The sequence below is a fragment of the Ornithorhynchus anatinus genome, chromosome X5, assembly GCF_004115215.2.
Source record: "Ornithorhynchus anatinus isolate Pmale09 chromosome X5, mOrnAna1.pri.v4, whole genome shotgun sequence".
Classification (NCBI taxonomy): domain Eukaryota; kingdom Metazoa; phylum Chordata; class Mammalia; order Monotremata; family Ornithorhynchidae; genus Ornithorhynchus; species Ornithorhynchus anatinus.
In genome coordinates, this window is record NC_041753.1 from 57,021,028 (window position 1) to 57,042,892 (window position 21,865).

Genomic DNA, 21,865 nt, shown 5'->3' on the forward strand with positions numbered 1-21,865 from the left:
TGACTGATCTGATTGCTTTGGCACACGATAAGCACTTCATAAATATCATTATTAGTCCATATAACTTCATGGTTTCATGGGGAACAGTGCCATGCACACAAGGGGGAATGGGGGCTATCTAAACAGCTGTTGATGATAGCAATGACAACGTGAAGCATCTCCATTACTGATGGTATTTTTATTGGATTGCATGAGGCTCTGCTTCCAGCAGCAGAGAAGATAAAATTGTAAAATTGAGACCCAGAAGCAATAGCACACTGGGACAGAGCATCAGTCCATCCAGTCCAATGTTCTGTTTCAGATGGTAAGCTCATTGTGGGCAGGGAATGTGTCTGTTTATTGCTGTATTGTACTCTCCCAAGTGCTTACTACGGTGCTCTGCACACAGTAAGCACTCAATAAATAGGATTCATTTGAACAGAGATGCCACATGATCCTGGGAGGAACAGTGCAATGGTTGTTTTGCTGACATCCATCTTTTTGCTTAGGATGTACCTCCTGACATCTCTGCTTTTTCTCTGTAATAACCTTGTCTTGATCAGTCACCCATGAATGTATTCAAACTCCCAGATGGATGGGGCTGGGGGGGAGGAGGTGGAAATCACAGGCAGTTTCTCCAAACTGTCATAGATCTATTTTGGCCAATAATTTATTTTAGAGCCCTTGATGTTTACTCATTTGCCTTTGCCACCAAAGAAGTCAATTTACTGAGCGCTTACTGTGTGCAGAGCACTGTACTAAGGGCTTGGGAGAGTACAATATAACACTATAACAGACACATTTCCTGCCCACAGTGAGTTTACAGTCTAGAGGGGGAAGTTATTCATTAACATGTTTGAACTGTTCATTAGCATTTAGTAAGCACCCCTACCCCAACATCAACAAGGGGTATCAAAACAAGCCATATTCTTGGAGGGGTGGGGAAGCATAGAATTATTATTTATTCTACCTAAAAGTGTTATTTCCCTTAAGTAGACTAGGTCTGCTTTCTGCTTGAAGTGGAGTAAAAGAGGGCTTGAAGTTGCATGGCACTTTCTCAATACAGGCACCTATGAGTAGGCCAGGTGACAGACTGTGGAAACGGAGGCTCTTTTCCAAAGCTTCATTCCCAGTGGGCGTACCTGGAGACATGCTGTGTCTTTGTCTCTGGTGGGGTGTTCTAAATGCTTATACATGTTAGATATATAGGGAGAGAGGGTCTGTGCAAAATTGACTTTGGGGAAGACCAAGGAGAGAAAGTGAAAACTGGGGGTAGCTAAAAACACTTGTGGACACAAGACAGTTTTAAAATCATTTTCCAAGCCTGGATTGCTCTTTACCCTGCTACATGGGCCCCTTTGTGAAAGAGTCCTTTGTACTCTGTCAGCACCTAGCCTTCTGCAGACGCTCAGACATTATACAACCAGGAATCAGCCACCCAAGTCAGACACCTCCCATCAGCTCTACCGCAGAATGGCACGGTCAAATCATTTCCTCTCTTTTTTTTCCTCTGCCGAAAAACATATCATTTCAGTTTAGAAACTTTGCCACCGCTTCTCCACTAAACGATTAGCTTTGAGAAAGGCATAAAGAGCTACTTGTAAAGAGAAAAAAATAAGTATTCAGGGAAGGGGAAATGAAGGGAGAATTCACCCATAAGTAGGTTTTCTATTTATTTTTATTCATTAGCAGGGACATCTGCATGAAGACAGGATCACTGTTTCTTAAGAATTCATCTGTTCACAGATCTCAACCCTTTACGGGTCACAACTCATATGGGGTCACCAACAGGCAGTTATAACTTTGGTAGAGAATAAACAGCAAGAACAGATGACTTCTAAAGGAAGATCCTGAATATTGTTTTTTAATGCCATTTGTCAAGCACTTACTATGTGCTAGGCACTGTTCTAAGTGCTGGGGTAGGTACAAGTTAGTCAGGTTGGGCACAGTCCATGTCCCACATAGGGCTCATAGTCTTAATCCTCATTTTACAGATGAGGTAACAGACACAGAAAAGTCAAGCCATTTGCCCAAGGTCACACAGCAGAAAAGTGGCAGAGCTGGGATTAGAATCCAGGTCCTTTGGACTCCCAGGTCCATGCTCTATCCACTAGGCCAAGCTGCTTGCCAAACTTCAGGCAAATATCCCATGGCCATAATTAAACAAAGATTCAAATACTCAAAAAACATTAGATATCTATAAATGGAAACATCTCTAAATAGAAAATCATTCCACTTTGAGACAGTCTTGGTTTTCCGGTAAACATTAGTGGATGGTTCAACTGAAGGATCAATTGCTTTAAAATCATTTACATGAATATTTTCTACAGTAAAGCAAAAAATAGAGGGGTTGAACAAAAGATTCAACAAAACAGCATAACTAGAGTGCCATTTTAACCAAATCTGCACACACTGTAGGCTTCTCAGGGCAGGAATCCCAATTGATTTTTACCTGAAGATGCTTGGAAAACCCAGAGAAAAGGTCTATACCATATGGGCCAACTTCTCAATTTAAGCAAGGGGGCAAAATGGGGACAGGGATTTGAAGGGAGATGAGAACTGGGAGAAAGCCAGTATTTTGGTCCTTTCCATGGTCTTTCCAGCTATGATGGGAAACTTTCAGGCCTTGCACAGAGACCTGGGATCAGCAAATCTGGAAATCCAGCTCAAACAGCTGTGAAGGCGCTCATCCCCAGTGCCCTTGTGTAGTGGGCAACTGTGGTCTGCACTACAAACAAAAAAAATAAAAAATAAAAACAGATTATTTGCATCTACAGCGGTCCATCCCAAAAGCTAATTTGTCGGTTAAGATCTTCTGGTTCTTTCACCTCAGAGTTACTAAAACTTCACCTTCACCACTACCCTTCCTCCTCCTAAACAGTTCAAACATGTCCTTGCCTGCCACTCCTTTCTCAAAAACTCTTCTGCTTACTCCCAATTACTCTCCTTCATTTGGAAAAAAATGGCATTGTTTTTCCTTTTGTAGGCCTAATGCGCCTTGAAATTAATAGTTTGTGTTTTTTCTTTTAAGGATTACATTTCTTTGCCTCAATTTCCCTTTCCCCTACCCACCATCTTCCCCACCGGCTTTAGAGATGTCAGCAGAAGCCCCCTTCTAGGGTGTTTTACCAATTAAAAGTTGCTCCAGAGTGAGCACAAAACTTCATTTTCATGTAGCTCCCCCTTAAGAGTGGCCTCCTTATTCCTGGTGAAAGAGTAGCCTGCCCTCTAAGATGCTGTTTTCAAATCAAGAGAGGAGTATACCAAATTTGAGCACTTAAAAACTTATTTCTAAATAAAATGCACTTTTTTATTATCGCACTGAGAGATAATGGCTTCCTCATATAATGCCAATGGAGACCCAGTCCCTACATTTCAATTTTTATTAGCTTATTAAAAGAACTATAGCCCTCTGAATCAACTAGTAGAGGATCAGTGCTCCCTGCTTATCAGATAGGCGGCTCTCTTCCAAATGTTTGAGAGAACAGTAGTTCCTCGCCTTCAGACTGATTATTTCCATAGTACCCAGTGACTTTTCAAAAAGTGACTTTTTGAAAAGACACCGGGATAGAATGTCAACGAGAAACACAAGCTGCCCACTTTGAAAGGAACCCTGCAGCTTCTCAACGTTTATTCTCAATAAATTGTGAGTCATGGCATTCATTTAATAGTGAGAGGCCATTTCCTGGACCAGTGTCCTATTCCCAGTGACATGACCTCTTCCAGAAAATGTAACCGCCCAAACGTACTGAATTCCAGAGACTGGCTCCTGATTTGGCACTTCTAATAACCTCTTCTCTGTTTCGGCAGCACAGGCCTGCAAATGAGGAGAAACCCGTGCCTGCGTGCAATTCATCTGAAGAACGCTGGAAATGCAGAGGCAATTTAATTTCATGTGCAACGCTTAAAAAGCCAGTGACAACCTTAATGGCTGTAATACTAAAGGACAATCTCCTTTAGAGAGCTTTATTAATATTAATACAATGATCCCAGAGCAATATTTAAAAACGAAGACTGACTCTACTTTCGATTTTTAAAGCACTGAATTGTAAAAATCCTGGCTTTTAGTCATTTTCACTGATTGAGGACATGCATTACAATGAGGATGGCAGGAAATTACTTCTGCGTGTGGTGAGGTGCCGAGAGAGGTTGGGAGGGGAATCGCTGAATGTCATTTCATCTTCAATAGTTCAGAAAATTGGAGCCTGAGATGTTGGATTCCATATCGGTGTGGCCGGGGTCTAACGGGAATTAGTTAACAATGCCACGGGGAACAGGCCCTGGCTGCAGGAGGCCTCCGTCCTGATCATCTGCACATCCCCCTCGTCGGTGTACAAATATGAAGCTGAGCTAGAGTCCTATAATTATTCAGACATTACTTCAATGTTTGGGGCATCTCTGGGAGAAATAAGAGATGCCTCTTTGTGTTCTGGTGGAAGGACTCGAGTATGGATATAAGGGTTCAAATCCAGCTACGAGAAAATCACACACCCTTTTTTTTTTGTTTTTTTAATTTCTCCAAATATCATCTTTATCCAGGGCTGATTGGAAGAGAACTACATGGCCTGCAATTGCTGTGGTCATAAAAAGTAAAACACACTGCAGGTCTTAAGCTATTTCAGGTCTTAAAAAAAAAAAAATCCCAAACAACTAAAATGGAAAAGCAGATGGGCCACTCATTTTATGAAGAAAGATGTTCTCCCTAGGATCTTTCTCCCTGCCCCTGATCCCAGGGAGCAAGTGAAGTGAAGGGTGAGTCCAAGCAGTTGGTGGTCCCTGGACCCCCTCCTCCCAGCTCCTCCAGGATAAGTACATAAAACTTCTTGATTGTAAGGGTAATGACTGGCATCCTCCACTAGAGACAGAACAATACTCTGGTCTGTGAAGAAGAAGGTCATAGGAGGGTGTACAAGAGATTACCTGGTTCAGGGAGGAGAAAAGTATGGTCCGTGGACTGGATTTTGCTGGCCGCAAATTAAGTGGGCCCGTGGCTTCCGCCTGCCTGACCAACTACTGATACACTCAGCAACGTTCCTGCACACCATGACTCTTGGAAAGCAGCATTGGGGGGTCAGCGAATGTCCTTACGGCTGGCTCGGAGGTGGGTAGGAGTCACCATGGGTGGAAGTGGCTACATTTCTGCCGCCTAAACTCCCACCAGCTGCTTTGCTGTTGGCTTGTGGACCAAAATAACTCCCCATCGCTGATCCAGTCCAGCCCACTGCTTCCAGGAATACTGCTCTATGCAGCACAGGCATGCTAATGATTGGGAAAACTCCATTCTTAAAAACTTCCAGGAAAATATAACTTTTACAATCACGAAGTGTCTTCCTTATTTCAGACCTAAATCCTTTAGGAAGCAGGTTTAGCCCATTTCCTCCTGTCCTAGCCTTAGGGACACAGTCTTTGGCCACCTCTCTACAAAATCCTTCCAAGTCAGAACCTACCAGTTAATTACAGTACTTATCCTCTTGAAAGCACTTAAGTTTCCCTTCTTTCAATCTTTCTAGACTGTAAGTTCCTAGTGGGCAGGGAATGTGTCCACCAACTCTGTTATACTGTACTCTCCCAAGCCCTTAGTACAGTGCTCTGTACAGTAAACACTCAAAAAATACTGATTTCCTCCTAAGTCCTATTTCCATCACTCTGGTCATCTTGGCAGCTCTTCTCAGAACTCTGCTTGGTTGTGGAGTTCTGAATTGGCTACATTAAAAGTCCTGCATGAGCTGGGTTCAGCTCGTGAATTGAGGTTGGACTGGGTTACTACGATGCCCTGGAGCTGGGCACAGGTTTGGGTGGGGGCTGTGATGTGAAGGCCCTGGGGAGCAAACCGGAAGCGTGACCCCGAGCTACTTTCAGGGGTACTGTCACATAAGCACAGTGCCCCCCCGAATGGCCAAGACTACCACTCCCAGCTGCCTATGAGACAAAATGTACACGTGGCAGCACTCCTATCAACCAATCAATCAATCAAGAGTATTCAATGAATGTTTACTGCGTGCAGAGCGCTACTAAGCGCTAGGGGAAGTACACTACAACAGAGTTGGTTCCCTGCCCACAAAACGAACCTACACTCCTGGAAAATGAGGCTTGGGTCACTATTGGTTTGGCCTGGGCTGACCTCTAATTCAGTGGATCTAGACTCTGACCACTTCTAGACTGTGAGCTCGTTGTGGGCAGGAATGTGTCTATTGTTATATTCTATTCTCCCAAGCGCTTAGTACAGTACTTTGCACACAGTAAGTGCTCGATAAATACGACTGAATGAATGAATGGATCTCCGGCTGCCGGCTGGAGGGCAGACATGGACAGTGGATGGGATGAATCCTGGATTTCTGACATGTGCAGGGCTCTAGGAAGAGCCTGAACCTTTCTGTGCATAACAGGAGGATTACTTCACAACCTGTCACATTCTACTCCTATGTATGCACGCCAGTATCATGTAGTATCAGTATCTTCCCCAGAGGCAGAGGCTTCTTTCACCCCAGCCCAAATAACTTACACAATGTACCGAACAAGCTGAAAAGAAAAGCTGTGAGTCCTGAAAATGTACAGATCTATACATAGGGCTGACCCGGATGGATGAGGGGCTAGCTAGTCTCAGAGTCTGTGAGAGTAACCAGGACATTGGATCTCACTCTGTCAATCCATCTGATGGTCTTTGCAACTGAAGACACTGACGGCATGGAAGCATGAAGCAGGGCAAGGATGGGGGAATGGAAAGCAGTTTCTAGTGCCTGACAACACCGGGATCTTCTTTCTGGGTTACCCCTACTAATAGCAGTAGTAACAGTGTTTATTAAGTCCTTACTGTGCGCAGAGCACTGTACTGACTGCTGGGAAAGAGAAGACAAGTGGGAGTCAGACCAGGACCCTGACGTTCGAGGGGCTCACAATCTATGAAACCTAGCAGAGGTCTTTCCAGAACATCCTCCAACTAGAATGATTTCTTAACTGCTGATGCAAACTCTAGTTGGGTGGGGTGGGGGCGAGGGGGGATTGATTTCACAAGAGTAGTCCCCTTAAGGTCATATCTCCTTCAAGAGGCCTTCCCCTGTTAAGCCCTCTTTTCCCCAGCTCGCTCTCCCTTCTGCGTCTACGCATCTTTGGGCATTTAATATTCGTCCCATCACCAACCCCATACCACTTATGTATATATCTTTAACTTATACATTATTCATTACATATTTCTTCATATTAAAGTCCGTCTCCCCCTCTAGATGGCAAAGTTGTTATGGGCAGGGAATGTGGCTACTAATTCTGTTGTATCATACTCTCCCCAAGCATTTAGTCCAGTGCCAGTGATTGATTGATTGATGCCCCTATTCTCAATGGGAATATGCCCCCATCTTCCTCCTCTAGACTGTAAACTCAGTGTGGGCAGGGAATGTGTCTGCCAACTCTGTTGTACTGTACTCTCCCAAGTGCTTAGTTCAGTGCGCTACACAAGGTAAGTGCTCAATAAATACCACTGATTGACTGAGTAGCCAAGAAACCACAGGGCTGAGAACTTTCCACAAGCTATTTCTCAATGCCACTAATCACACTATCTCCACGATAATATGTCTAAAAATACTTTTCAATGGAAGATTTGGAGTCCTATTTGGACTCTAGACAAATTATTGTCTTTCTCAAATCCATCCAAAGAAACACATCACCCAGCCAGACTCCATATTCATGCTCTCAATCACAAGTACAATTAGAGATAGAAGATACCTAATTAGAGTCCATTTCCCTGATTGTATAAAAGTAGCGGTTGCCAATGCCTATATTTATCACATCACACAATTTGACGACAGCTAGTCCTACCTTACTGCAGTTTTTTTGCTCTCCAGACATTTTTTTAGTATTACCTCTCCAAGAAAAATGTAAAAATCGGTCAAATGAGTATGGTGCAATTAATTTAAGCTTCTAGATCTTAATGACCAAGTAGCAGCAAATGGTACTCATAAGTATCCACTTGATCACAATGCCGGACTAGATCTGTCACCTCGAGAGGCTTAATGATCATAAGTCTATGGTTGTTGCCAATAATCAAACAGCACCATGGTGACCATGGGTACAAAAGTAAGTAGTAATTTGATAAAATGGCACTTGGGGTGTTAACAGCCTATCTGAAGTGATTTCTAGGACTTCTAAGGATCAAAGGACAGTGATGAAGACAATGACCCAGTACTTTATTTCAGAGAGAGGGATATATAAGGATTTCAGACTAGCCCATTTTGAAGCTTTTCATCAGAGAGACAAAAATGCAATAAACCACCCTTCACAGAATCTAAATTTCTTCCTCTCTTCCCCACTGAATAATCACTGGTGGAAAATTATCTAAATAAGGATGAGTTTGGGGTAAGAAATCAACTCAAAGTCAAGGTTAGCAAGACTGGAAAACTACCCAAGTTTTAATATCAAATGTCAGGATGTTCACTAATTGAAAAACTGAAGGATATTCCAATTAATACCCACTTTTTAATGGTAACAAACGGACAAATGGTAATGACAGAGATGGCACGTGAATGTCAAATTTAATTAGTATAAGCAAGAAGAAGGATCATCATACAGGACCACACATTTCTCGTGGCACCGAACTTTGTAGCAGCAGTAGCCAACATGAGGCTCAAAGGATGGCATAAAACAACTGTCTTCTTCAGGCACCATATCGATTCCAAGATAGCTGAGAATTTGTTAGAGGTTTTTTTAGTGGCAGATAAGAGCAGCTTGGCAACAGCCATAATTAAATCAACTACCATGCAAGCATTCTTAATTGTGTGTGACATTGTAAATTCTTGTTCCACTGCCAATTAAGGTGGAGCAGATAGAAAGGTCTAAATGGATTCTGAGAGATACAGAATACAAGAATCTTAAAACTGAAGGGGAGTTGAAGGCACCTAGTCCATTCCTTCTGCCTAAATCTTCTCAGACAGATGAGAGCCTCTCCTGCATTTTCAAAGGCCTCTGGAGATAACTTGTTCCAATGTTTAACAACCCTCACTGTCAAGAAATTTGAACGTTAATCCTCCTGTTGTAGTTTAAACCTGTGCTCTCTGGTTCTGTCCTCTGAGGAGGTGGAGAATTTAGTTTTCAAGGAACCATGGAAATATACAGGAGGAAGGTCGCCCTGACGGTCATCATATCTGTTTTCTGCTAGAGGCAGAGTTTTTCTTAAAGCATATCAAACAATGAAATATCCATCCTATTCTTAAAGACCACTAGTATAGGGATCCCATAGCTCTCCCTCATAACCGGTTCCAGTGCTTAAAATTTTGTAAGAAGGCTCGAGGAAGGACTTTCATGAAAAAAGACATGTATTTGGCATGAAAATGCACAATTCATTCATTCATTCAATTCATTCGTATTTGTTGAGCGCTTACTGTGTGCAGAGCCCTGTACTAAGCGCTTGGAAAGTACAATTCGGCAACAGAGACAATGCCGGGAGGAGAGCAATTATCTAATTACTGTAATTACTCAATTAGGTTGGAGGTAAATGTCACAAACAGAATGAAGAGATCCAGCAAAAATCCAAATTTGCTGAATACTTCATATAATGAAATCCAAATGTAAATTTTAAGACCTTGCACCGACAGTATTTCAAGAGGAAAGTTGTACACATGGTTCTATTTCATAAGGCTCCTTCCAAAAGTCAACCTCATTCAGGTATTAACTTGACTCAAATGTATTTACCAGGGCCTTTGTATATCAAGAAGCCTAAATTGGGGAGCAAGTATTAAGCTTTATAGAATATATGTGTAAATGTAATCATTCGTACCAAAGTGATTTAAGACCAAAGAGCAAAAACTTGTATTTTAAGATTAAGGGGAAAATCTTCAAATTTTAAAAAAAACCCAAACACTTTAAATATAGCCTTTCAATGTTGTTGCCTTCTGCAATGGACAGTGAAATTGTGACAGTAAATTCTGGAACAGAGTATAATTTTGGATATTGATATTCCTTGTGCTTTAAACCAGAAGCTCAGGGCAATGCTGGGGGATGGACTGACTTGGTTTAAAAGGTTTTAAAATCCAACTCACATTCACTTTTTAGTTCGGAAAATTACTTTGCCAAAATGATCATTCAAGCCAGATGAGCTTCATTTTCTTAGGTTTGAATTGATGATTTCGATTTATTAAGTCCAAGCTTTTACGGCATCTGAATGAGGTAATAGACAATAAGCAGAAGAGGGAAAATTGAGATTTCAATCAAAAGCTTTTTTTCAGAGTGCCTGTGAAAGAGAAAAAATGGCACAGATCTAGAGATAAAGATGGGGACTTCAGATTTGACAAAGGAATAATATAATGAGAAACGTTTGTCAGATTAGCACTTTAAAAAGCACCAGGGCCCGACTTCTTAAACCAACAATATCACATTTTTTATTTATAAAAAAATGACTTTATTGAAAACATTCTTTGAAACAAAAGTAAAGAGTTTTGAAATGTACTTTACAGTTTCTACTGAAATTGTAAGTAGTCATTTGTCACGGGCAGGGACATGTCCGTTATACTGTACTCTCCCAAACACTTAGTACAGTGCTCTGCACACAAGTGCTCAATAAATACAATTGATAATGATGAGGCATATTTACATTACCTATGTATGAACACACAAAGACATGTGCGGCCCTCCTCCACCCCTCAAAACCCCCCAAACTGAGGAGAGGTGAGGGAAGAAGTCAGGCACAAAAAAAGGTTGGAGAATGGATTGACTGATACTTGAGTAGCGCCCCTAACTGTGCCTCCTTCCACTAACCACCAGAGTTTCCATGGCTTGCTTGGGCTCGCCTGCTGGGAGCCTGCAGAACCTCCCATCTGTACAACGCTCCCTCCCCACCCCCCCGCACCAACTACTCACAGAGCCTGCCTCATAACTTTCAACTGTTCAGAACGTGATTTCACACAGTCCCTGGGATTAGAAGCACAGGACACTCAAGACCAATACTTTTCCTTCCCTCCTGCACCTGGGATGCAGAGAGCTATCGGTGGAAATCCAGACACCGGACTGATTTCGGATTCATCCCAGCTTGCACACTCTGGATCAGCAACGATACTTCTTCCCCCTCATTGATTCCCACCTCCATTATCTCCACCACTCCAGACCTTTAGCTCCCTTCGGAAGTCTCCAGTGCCCCCACCTTCTCCTCTCTTGCCCCTTATAACCTTAGTTGACAAAACTGAAACTATCAGGCAGAAACTCCCCAAAGCCATCACATGACCTCTCCAACTCCCTCCAATCTCTACATCCATCCTTGTACCCTGCTTTCAAATTATATTCCTTCTACTTGTACCTCTGATCCTGTCTCTTCTCAATTCTTAAAATTACATGTGTCCAATCTTTTTCCCTCCCTGACCAAAATCTTCAACTAATCATTCTCTGATAGCTCTCTTCTGGTTATACCATATTCTCCCAAGCACTCAGTACGGTGCTCTGCACACAGAAAGCATTCAACAAATACGACTGATTGATTTTGGTTCTCCTCATCTCTCTGGCCACTCATTCTCTGCCTTGTATCCCCTCATTGTGGCTGTTCCTCGAGGCTCTGATCTGGGACCCCTTTTCAATTCATACTCAATTCCTTGGAGAGCTTATCTACTTTCATAGCTTCACCTCCCACCTCTATGCAGATGACTCCCAAATCTAGCCCCAACCTCTCACCTCTTCTGCAATCATACATTTCAGTTTGCCTCCAGGATGTTTCTATGTGGATCAATGGCACCTTAAGCTCCACATATCCAAAAGTGAACTCTTCAACTCCCTCCCAAATCCTCTCCTCGCCATAGTATTGCCATCACTGTTGACACCACCAGCCCCTGCATCTCAAGTCCACAGCCACCTTCCCCTCTTTAATTCTCATATTCAGTGTGTTGTCAAATCCTGTCAGATTTTTCACTGTGACATTTCATGGATTCGCTGCTTCCAACCAAATCACCACCTTGCTGGTCTAGGCCCTCATTCACATCCCAGCTTGACTACTGTTTATTGGTCTCCTCACAGGTCTTTTTGCCTCCAGTCTCTCCCCTCTCCCTGTCCAGAATTCACTCTTCAGCCCAGATCACACCTTAACATCCTCAAAAAGCCTTTGATGGTAGCCCATTTATTTCCGCCTCAAGCAGAAACTCCTGATAACTGGTTTTAAGGCACTCGGTCGGCTTTTTCCCTTGTAATTATCCACTCTTCTCCCACTATACCCGAGCTCGTGCACTTTGTTTCCACCAATCTAACCTACTCGCTGTTACCAGTTCTTGTATGTTCTGCCTCTGACCCCTTACTCATGCCGTTCCTCCTCCCTGGAGTAGCTCCCTCTTTAAATCCAGCAGACTACAGCTCTCTCCATCTTCAAAGCCCTCCCGAAATCCCATTTTCTCCATGAGACCTTGTCTAATTCATTTTTCTTCTCCCCAGATTGTAACCTCCCAATTACCACATCAGCACTTTTCCACCAACTATGCACTTAAGCACTCACACCCACCTACAGCACTTCTGCACATGCTGACTTACATATCCTCCCTTTTAAGCACTCACTTATCTACAAATCCATTTTACCCATCTCTCCTTCAATCCGTAAATTACTTTCTGCCTGCCTCCCTGGCTAGACTGTAAGCTCCTTGCGGGCAGGGATCAGGTCTTCTGACTCTAGTGAATTCTCCCAAGTGCTTACTACAGTGCCCTGCCCATTGTAGGTACTCAAGAAATACTATGGTTGGTTAAGTATCCAGTACACAAATAAAGTCTGCTTAGTCTGGGCTGCCTGGCTCCAAAATTCTTACCAGGAACAGATCTGGCAGGAATGCTCTGGAAGGCTGGTGGGGAGATTGGAGAATCTGAGGAGCAGAAGCTCCTTTACTACCATCCTCTGTTATCCTACCTGGCACTGAGCAGCTCCTAGCTTGCTTCGAAATATGAAAAAGGAACAACTCGGAGGATGAAGTGAGCCAGACCACAAGGGCGCTGGCCTGCCTGAGTTTTCCTGGGTGTCCCGGGGAGCCAGTCCATCCCTGTATTTAGTGTACTCAGCTGCAGTTTACCTCATTAGTTATTTAGTTCTTTACGGTACTAAGTGCTTTTTGTCTCCAAGCACTATGCTGAATCCTTGGGTAGGTACAAGATTATCGGATGAGATGATATATTCAACTATATGGCTACTGATCAGAGGAATCCAGTCCAATTTCTTCCTCAGGCTTTTAAATGTATTTTTTAACTTCTAAGTGATCCACCAAGGCCAAAACCCCGGGAAGCAGCGTGACCTAGAGGAAAGAGCATAGGCCAGAAAATCAAGGACCTGGGCTCCAATCCCAGCTCCTCCATTTGCCCGCTGTGTATTTTCAGCTAAGTCACTTCGCTTCTCTGTGCTTTGGTTTCCTCATCTGAAAAATGGGGATTAAATACCTGTTCTCCTGCTTACTTAGATTCTGAGCCCCATATGGGACAGGGACTGCATCCAATCTGATTACCTTGTATCAATCACAGTGTGCAGTACAGTGCTTGGCACATAGTAAGTGCTTAAATACCATTATTACTGATATAATTATTGATATTACAACCCAAATCTGTCACCTCTAAGGAACCCACCTTCGTGGCTGTTTTCTCCAGGAATGGAAAGAACTCATTATTACATTTGTTCTTTCAGCCTAATCCTGAAGCAAGAAATATCCATCAATGAATAGTATTTATTGAGTGTTTACTGTGAGCAGAGTACTGGAGGGAAAATACATTTCAACAGAGTTGGTAGACATGATCCCTGCCCACAGTGAGCTTACAGTCTACAGCTCTTTTCAGCTCTGCCATTTGCTATGTGACCTGAGGCAAGCCACTTAGCTCTTCAGCCTCAGTTTTCCCACTTCCAAATTGGCAAAAGACGACTGGATGAGAAAAACACTAGTAAAATATCTCTGGATGGAGAGCTAAATACTAACTACAATGCAGAATTAAAAAACTCGCTGAATTCCTTGATGCCATACAAAAAAATGGATGGGCTGTATTTCGAATGTCTCATTTTTTTCTCTCTTTCAACATCATACATTTGGAAAACAGGGTCTTTTGGAAACCTTCCAAAACCTAGGTACTCAGTCTGGAAGCGGCTCAGGTGTTCAAAACAACTAGCCAACTGGAGAAATTCCTTTCTTCCAGATGAGTCCATTAATGCTTTCACATTTGTGGGACTCAAGGGAAAGAATAAATGCATCCCAATCTTGTATTTGGTATAATTCTTAGAAAGTGCCCAGCGCCAAATTAGGAAACATTAAGAACTTTTCATCTGTGCAAAGGAAATCAATGAGGCAAGACCAATCAGTCAATCAGTAGTATTTACTGGGTGCAAAGTACTGCACTAAGTGCTCGGGAGAGGATAGTAATAATAACAATGGTATTTACTAAGCGCTTACTATGTGCCAGGCACTGTACTAAGCGCTGGGGTGGATGCAAGTTCATCAGGTTGGACACAATCCCTTGTCCCGCATGGGGCTCACAGTCTTAATCCCCATTGTACAGATGAGGTAACTGAGGCACAGGGAAGAGAAGCGACTTGCCCAAGGTCACACAGCAGATAAATGGCGGAGCCAGGATTAGAACCCATGACCTTCTGACTCCCAGGCCCGTGATCTTTCCACTACATCATGCTGCTTCCCATGACACACCACAGAGTTCATAGACACAGACAAGAAGCTTACAGTCTAGGACTATCTAGGACAGGCTAGGACCAGGACTATCCATTCTGTGGCCTGGGGTAGAAGGAACAAAGATAATCAGATCAAGTGCATTCTCTGTCCCACTAAGGACTGACAGGCTAAGACATATGAAAATCAGGTATTGAATCCCCATTTTACAAAGGAGGAAGCAGAGGCCCAGAGAAGTGAAGTAACTTGCCCAAGATCACCCAGCTGGCAAGTGGCGGAACTAGGACTAGAACCTAGATCTCCTGACGCCCAGTTCTATGCTCTCTCCACTAGACCAAACATTTTCAGGTACAGCCAAATGGACCCTAAATGGAATCTTTCCACGTCAACTTGGTGATCCTCAGAACTACAGAGCTCACCTACCCTTCCCTCCACCTACTGAGCTTTACCCTGCTTGCTCCTCCTCTACGCAGTTGCTCTAGTTAGAAAATGGCCAGGAAGTTGGGCGACCGGAGACTGCCATAAGCTGCATGGCACAGTGGATAAACCATGGGCCTGGGAGTCAGAAGGTCATGGGTTCTAATCCCAGCTTTCCCACTTGCCTGTTGTGTGAACTTGGGCAAGTCACTTCACTGGGCCTTAGTTACCTCATCTGTAAAATGGGGATTGAGACTGTGAGCCCCACATGAGACAGGGACTGAGTCCAACCTGATTTGCTTGTATGCACCCCAGCGTTTAGTACAGTGCCTGGCACATAGTAAGCGCTTAACAAATACCATAATTATTATTATTGTTATTAGCATTTTTGCAGCTACTCTTGCTTGCTGCTTCCAAGATTGTTGCGTTGATGGCTTTACAAGAACCCCTGAGTAAACTGAAAGGAGGTGATCATATTGTACGTTTAAGATGATAAGATCCCATTGGTCTCCTTCGAGGTTATAGAGAAAGTTACTGCCTTTGTAGGCTACCAAAGGTTTTTAGTTTATTTTTTAACGTTCCCCATAAACCGAGCATAATATTCCCCCTCTAAACTGTGAGCTCACTGTGGGCAGGGAATGTGTGTTTGTTGTTGCCTTGTACTCACCCAAGCGCTTAGTACAGTGCTTTGCACACAATAAGCGCTCAATAAATACGACTGAATGAATAATATTCTACATACAGTAAGCACTGATTCTAGCCCCCATAAAGATAAATACCCACATATGGAGAGGGAAGGTGGGAGAGAGAGAGAGAAAGAGAGAGAAAGGGAGTAACCCTTCCATTCACTCAAAGATGAACCTGTTAGTGGTGAGATTGTATACATGGGCAATAATAATACTGGCCAAACAGACAAAATCAGCAGGAACAGCTGCAAAATCATGAAGGTGATTTCTGCCTCTCTGGCCTCAGAGGGGGGTGGAGACAGAGTGGCCAACCAGAGCAGCAGTGAAGACCAAAATTGTAAAGCTCTGGGGGAGCAGATGGGCTGAGGCAGGGAGAGGTCGGCTGAGGCAGGGAGAGGTCGGCTGAGGCAGGGAGAGGCCAGGTTAAGCCTGGGAGGCAGGGAAAGCAGGGTATGCCTTAGGCTGAGTCCAGGAGTGAGGGGTTAGCTCATCCCCAGGACCCTTAGAAACCACTACTGCTTTTGTTTTGCCAGTTTAGCTCAGAGGGTGGAAGGAGGTATTCAGAATCCTTATCGCTGGAGCTGTCTCAGCAGCCTGAAGGCTCCAGATTTCACCTTGGTTTTGGGATGCGCTGCACTCTGGGTTGTGCAAGGCAGCTAACTCCTGCAGCATCCCAATGCCTCAGCTGATGCAATCAAATAAGGCTGGATGAGGTCATGTGGACTTAAACTTGCCCAGTTCATTATGGATATCTTCAGCAAACTCCTCTATCACAAATGTTGGACCAAAAACAACTTTGGCTAACAGGGCAAGAGGATGTCTGGAGTGCAATTTCTGACACAAGGTTTGGCTCAAGGTGGGGTCCCTTAAAACTCTCCCTGGGGTCACAAAAGGAAATTAATTACCTGCAGTCCTGGACTCTTCTGGAAGGTAGGTTATACATAGTATAAACCCACTCAGAGTTCAGGTATGCAGAAGAGCAAGGAGACTCCTGGGTAAAAACAATAAATTCTCCCTATCTGGATAACAGACAACTGCCATTTGGATAAACGAGTGTTCAACTCTACTCTTTAGTGTTATCTGTATATTCGATCAAACAATCTATGGTATTTATTGAAAATATTATGTGCAGAGCACTGTACTAAGAGTACAATAATCAGTCACATTTATTGAGTACTTAGTGTGTGCATAGAGCACTGTACTAAGTGCTTGGGAGAGTACGATACAACATATTTGGTAAGCATGTTCCCTGCCCACAAGGACCTCACAGTCTAGAGGGCGAGACAGACATAAAAGTAAGTTAAAGATATGGAGATAAGTCCTGAGGGTCTGAAGGTGGGGTGAATAAAGGATACAAATCCAAGTGCAGATGGCGATGCAGAAGGGGGAGGGAGTAGGGTAAACTGGGGTTTCGTCGGGCCTCTCGGAGGAGATGTGACTTTAATAAGGCTTTGAAGGTTGATCGTCTGTCAGATGTGAAGGCGGAAGGAGTTCCAGGCCAGGGGCAGCACTCGAGCAAGGGGTTGGTAGAGATATAGATGAGATCGAGGTACCACGAGTAGGTTGGCATTAGAGGAGCTAAGTGAGCATGCTGGGTTGTAAAAGGAAATCAGTGAGGTAAGATAGGAGGGGCCCAAGGTAATCGAGTGCTTTATAGCTAATGGTAAAGAGTTTCTGTTTGATGTGGAGGTGGATGGGCAACCACTGGAGGTTCTTGAGGAGTGGGGAAAAATAGATGGAATGTGTTTTGGAAAAAATGATCTGGGCAGCAGAGTGAAGAACAGACTGGAGTGGGGTGAGATAGGAGGCAGGGAGATCAGCAAGGAGGCTGATGCAGTAGTCAAGGCGGGACAGGATAAGTGCTTGGATCAACATAGTAGCAGTTTGGATGGAGAGGAAATGATAGATTTCAGTGATGTCATGAAAGCAGAACAGACAGGATTTGGTGACAGATTGAATAGGTGGGTTGATTGAGACAGATGAGTTGACCAATGTCAAGGTTACGGGGCTTAGAAGACAGGGAGGGTGGCGGTGCTGTCTACAGTGATGGGAAAGTCAGAGAGAGGGCAGGGTTTGGGTGGGAAGATAAGGAGTTCTGTTCTGGACATGTTGAATTTGAGGTGTTGGTGGGACATCGAAGTAAAAATCTCTCAAAGGCAGGAGGACTGCAGAGAAAGAGAACAATCAGGGCTGGAGGTTAGGGAGTCATCCACAGAGATGGCAGTTGAAGCCTTGATTTTATTTATTGCCATTGTTCTTGTCTGTCCGTCTCCCCCAATTAGACTGTAAGCCCGTCAAAGGGCAGGGACTGTCTCTATCTGTTACCGATTTGTACATTCCAAGTGCTAAGTACAGTGCTGTGCACATAGTGAGCGCTCAATAAATACTATTGAATGAATGAATGAAGCCATGAGAATGAAATGAGTTCTTCGAGGAAGTGGGTGTAGATGGAGAATAGAAGGGGACCCAGAACTGAGCCTTGAGGAACTCCCACAGTTGGGGGATGGGAGGCAGAGGCGGAGCCCGCAAAAGAGACCAAGAAAGAGCGGTCAGAGATAGGAGCAGAATCAGGAGGGGCCACTGTCAGTGAAACCAAGGTTAGATAATGTTGCCAGGAGAAGGGAGTGGTTCAAAGTGGCAAAGGCAGCTGAGAGGTCAAGGAGGATTAGGATGGAGTAGGGGACGCTGTATTTGGCAAGGAGGAGATCATTGGTGATCTCTGAGAGGGCAGTTACCATGGAGTGGAGGGGACAGAAACCAGATTGGAGGTGGGTCAAGGAGAGAACTGGAAGGGAGAAAGTGGAGGCAGTGAGTATAGAAAACTCATTCAAGGAGTTTGGAGAAGAATAGTAGAAGGGAGATGGGGTGGCAACTGGAGGGAGCCATGGGGTCAAGGGAGAATTTTTTTTTTTTAAGATAGGGGATACATGAGCATGTTTGAAAGCAGTGAGGAAGAAGCCATTAAAAAAGTTAACAGTTGAAGATGGCGGGTAGAGAGGGATGAAGGGAGGAGGCAAGTCTTTTGATAAGGTGCTTGTTAAGCACTTATTATTTGACAAGCACCATTCTAACTGCTGGTGTAGAGAGAAAATAATCAGTTTGGGCATAGTCCCTGTGCCACATGGCCTCAGAGTCTAAGTAGAAGGGAGCACGGTTTTGGATTTAGAAGCAGCAGGACCCAGTGGAAGGAGCTCAGATCTGGGAGCCAGAGGACCTGAGTTCTAATCCCCGTTCCACCACTTACCTGCTACGTGGCTTTGGGCAAGTCGCCTAACTTCTCTGTGCCTCAATTACCTCATCTGTAAACTGGGGATTAAATTCTCCTACTTGGACTGTGAACCCCATGTGGGACAGGGACTGTGTCCTACCTGATTATCCTGTATCTATCCCAGCACTTAGTACAGTCCTTGGCACAGAGTCAGTACCGTTAAAATACCATTAAAAAAAGAATATACATCTCCAAACTAAAATCTCCATTAATTCTCTAACTGAATATACTTTAAGAGCAGTAAAATCTGCTTGGGAAGGGGGAAGGCATCTGAAAGGGAAAAAAAAATCTAACATGCCAATGGGTTTTAACAAGCTAACTCCATTTGCCTGCATTTTTTATGGTTCTTGTTAAGCGCTTACTGGGTGCCAGACCCTGTACTAAATGCTGGGGTTCACACAAGAGAATCCGGAGGTTAGCTTGTATCTACCCCAGCACGTAATACAACAAATAGTATTTCTCATATACTATTTTTCAAACTCTCAAATTCTACTGACAGTGGTTGAAATCCTCTATCACGCAGAGCCCTGCAAATGTACAAATTCAGCCCCAAAGTGGCCCAACATTTTTTTTCAACTGGCAAGCCTCTTAGTGAGAGTTAAGCACATCCCAAGCTCTTTTTTTTTCCCCTTAGGGAATTGCCTGACAGCCTTGTTTGAAAAAGCAAAAGCATGAAATGCTCTTCACTCCATTCAAAACTGTTCCACATGACATAACAATAAAGCAATTCACATTGATCGTGTGTACAGTATCCTGTGCTCTACATGAAGGAACATCAGCTTCCTTCAACCAAGCCTTTTCCCCTTCTCCTCTTGCTTTAAGCAATTACTACTTGTCCAAAGGAGTCTAACAGTTTTAAACCAACACTTTCAAACTGAAAATCTGAAGTCTAAAGTGAATACTATAGTTGTATTACTTATCCCAAATGTCTAGTCCTGGACCCATCATTGCAAATTACCCTCAATCTCTGGCCTTCCAACATTTTAATGTAATTTACAATCACTCCCTCTCGGAGCTTGAAATAAAACGGGAGCTCAAAAATGGCGCCAGACTGCAGCAGTTAGTAAAGGGCATCGTTTCCAGGACCCATTTTCTAGCCCTGTAATTGGATAGAATCCTTCTTCAAATCAAATACAAGCCCCGAACAAGGCATGGCTTCAGGCAAGGAGAAAGTGTCAAAATGTGTTTTCACTTTGTTGTGCCCAGTGGCTTATATATTAGACTGGACTCGGCTATTGCTTAAGAGGTGAGCGAAAATAAGTCACCCAGCAGGATTTACAGTTAAAGGCTCAGCTCCCCACCATCATTCACTAGCTAAAAAAGGAAGAATTGCAAAAGTTACAATTACAAGTCACATTGACTCTATTAATACTCCTCGCCTCGGGTGAGGAAATTCATCAGGTCCACTGCAAATCCCTCAGCAAATCTTGGAAACTCACTCAGTGTTCTGCATTCTACATTGCCAATTGACTGTCAGCTCCTTGAGGGCAGGGAATATGTGTTTTGCTTCTGTTATATCCAGTCAAGTGCTTAGATTAGTGCTTGATTAGTGACTGAGTTATTAATTGATTGCAAAAGAGACCATGGGAGCCAAAAGCCTAAAGGTCTCTAGAACAGGAATATTTCTCAGTGACTTTGCACCTGAGAAAGGGCTGCTGACTGGCCCAAAATGGAGAGAAATGTAAGTGGGCTCATTCCCTAAATGAACCCATATGTAAATTGTGTCTCCCATTTTTAGGTAAACTATGTCTGTTTTCTAAGAACTTACAGACCGCTGCCCGGCTCATCTTCCTGCAGAAACGATCTGGGCATGTCACTCCCCTTCTTAAACACCTCCAGTGGTTGCCTATCAACCTCCGCTCCAAACAATAACTCCTCACTCTAGGCTTCAATGGTCTTCATCACCTTGCCCCTTCCTACCTCTCCTCCCTTCTCTCTTTCTACTGCCCACCCCGCACGCTCCGCTCCTCTGCCGCCCACCTCCTCACCGTCCCTCGGTCTCGCCTATCCCACCGTTGACCCCTGGGCCACGTCCTCCCACGGTCCTGGAACGCCCTCCCGCCACACCTCAGACAATCTAATTCTCTTCCCCTCTTCAAATCCCTACTTAAAACTCACCTCCTCCAAGAGGCCTTCCCAGACTGAGCTCCCCCCTTTTTCCCTCTGCTCCCTCTACCCCCCCTTCACCTCTCCACAGCTAAACCCTCTTCTCCCCCCTTCCCTCTCCTCCTCCCCCTCTCCCATCCCACCCCCTCAGCACTGTACTTGTCCACTCGACTGTATATATCTTTACCACCCTATTTATTTTATTTTGTTTAATGAGATGTACATCACCCTGATTCTATCTAGTTGCCATTGTTTTTATGAGATGTTCTTCCCCTTGACTCTATTTATTGTCATTGTTCTTGTCTGCCTGTCTCCCCCAATTAGACTGTAAGCCCGTCAAACGGCAGGGACTGTCTCTATCTGTTGCTGACTTGTTCATTCCAAGCGCTTAGTACAGTGCTCTGCACATAGTAAGCGCTCAATACTATTGAATAAATGAATGAACAATAGACCCCTTTTCAAGAACTGAGGGATTTCACTAGCCTTCTCATTGTGAAAAGAGCTTGTAACAAAGTCTTGCAGGTATCCAAAGGGACTGATCCCATGCTTGGGATGGGCACAGACCAAAAGTCAAGACCATACGACAGGAAGAAATAATGACCAAATGCACAAATTCAACAAGATCTGAATAGGTATCCATAGATTTTTAAACTGCCATTCTTAGGCATTGTGAATTACTAGGAGCACTTTTAACTGAGGGGGGCTAAATCATTAGGGAATGGACACTTACCTACTTTGGGTTTCACTGTACCTCTTAAGATACAAACATCTGCTTTCCTTGCAATTGCAACCCTTCATGGATCAATAGC

The 21,865-nt window shown here is 43.9% G+C and overlaps 1 protein-coding gene across 8 annotated transcripts in view; it reads right to left on the minus strand.

The window, feature by feature from the left end:
• The window catches only part of APBA1 (amyloid beta precursor protein binding family A member 1), a 180,450-nt gene that overhangs the window by 93,403 nt on the left and 65,182 nt on the right, over nucleotides 1-21,865 (minus strand). Inside the window, exon 3 of one of the 8 annotated variants that reach the window (XM_029055286.2) lies at nucleotides 10,005-10,122. The exons of the other annotated variants lie outside the window; for them this stretch is intronic. The gene's annotated coding sequence lies outside the window, so the exon portion shown is untranslated. The remainder of the gene's footprint in view (nucleotides 1-10,004; nucleotides 10,123-21,865) is intronic. 8 annotated transcript variants of the gene reach the window in all.